Below are 1702 nucleotides of genomic sequence, written 5' to 3'. Positions count from 1 at the left end.
AGAAACTGCACCACCGACAATGACCGACATGAGGTAAATGAAAGTGGCCCTCAACCCTTAACATGTGTGCGTCGCGTGGCCATCGTAGGTATATCGCACGCAATTTTGTGACAGATACAATCTGACAGATAAATGAGTCAATTTCGTGTGTTTTTAACTGACCAGTGTTTCACCTTAAAATCCGTTTGTACATTTTGTATATTTGTGCTATAATTATTATCCATAGCTGGTTCAATTTAATGCCAGATTAAGCAAATCTGCAAATACCTCAAGAAATCGTAGGTTATGTTTCTATGTTTACCTTTCAGCTCCACTCTCCTCATCATTGTTTTCAGGTTCTTTTTTTTCAGAATTATCACACCAGGTGCGATCGAAAAATCCTTGGATTATCAACATTAACCCCCTAAATATTTGACTTAAAAAAAGAAAGTCAACTACATATTTTAAGTGACAAAAAATTAAAGAAATGTACAACTTCAAGTCGGGTGGTCACTGACTGGGAAAACTGGGAACTATAGCCCAGATTTCTGAACACCAAGAAGTACCTTATAGTTTAGAGGAAAACCCGGAATTTTCCAGATTAATTTTTTACTTTTGTTGATTTTATCTAGATTTTCCTAAAAAGTCATCTTTTTTTGGATAGCAAAATCAACTATATTGATGAACACTCGTCTATTTCGAACAGCTAGTTAGATCTTTTAGGTTTTAAATTAGAAACAGTTAAATTCATTTAAAAAATACGAATTCTCAACGAAATACTTAAATTCTCAACTAAGAAAAAGTAATTTGAAAAACAAACAGTTGAATATTCAGTTAAAAAAATTAATGAAAAAAATGAAGATTTTTCAACAAAAGAAATTAATTTTGAACTAATTGTAAGATTACGAATCTTTTACAAATAAAATCAATTTTAAAGAAATTAGTTCAACTTTCAACCAACAAGTTGAATTTTCAACAAAATACTTGAATTCTCAACTAAAACAAATTAGTTTTCAACCAAACAATTCAATTTTTAACCAAATAGTTAAATTTTCATTTAAAAAATTAAGTTTTAACCCAGAATATAAATTTTCAACAAAAGCGATGAATTATGAAGGAAGTAGTTTAACTTTCAACCAAAGAGTGGAATTTTCAATCAAAGAATATCAATTTTTTACAAAAAGCCATAGTTGATATGTCAGCCAAAGAAGATTTTAAATTATAATTTAATAAAAAATTAATTTTCAACAAAAATAAGATTTTTAAATAAAATAGTTCAATTTTTAACAAACGATGAATTTTCAACTAAGATTGAGAATATTCAACCGAAACAATGAATTTTGAAGAAAGTAGTTCAACTTTCAACCAAAATGTTGAATTTACAATCTAAGAAGATGATTTTTTAACGAAAAATCTAATATTTGATATTACAAACAAAAAAAGATTTTGTTTTAAATTAGAAACAGTTAAATTCATTCAAAAAATACGAATTTTCAACTATATTCTCGAATTCTCAACTTAGAAAAATTAATTTTAAAACAAACAGTTAAATATTCAGTTAAGAAACTGATTAAAAATTTTTTTTACTAAAATAAATAAATTTTTAACTAAAAGTAAGATCATGAATCTTTAACCAACAAACTGAATTTTAAAGAAAGTAGTCCAACTTTCAACAGAGTTGAATTTTCTACCTAAAACGTTGAATTTTCAATTAAAATACTTA

This window comes from Belonocnema kinseyi, chromosome 7 (genome assembly GCF_010883055.1).
Source record: "Belonocnema kinseyi isolate 2016_QV_RU_SX_M_011 chromosome 7, B_treatae_v1, whole genome shotgun sequence".
In the NCBI taxonomy this organism is placed as follows: Eukaryota; Metazoa; Arthropoda; class Insecta; order Hymenoptera; family Cynipidae; genus Belonocnema; species Belonocnema kinseyi.
This window is presented reverse-complemented; position numbering follows the sequence as displayed.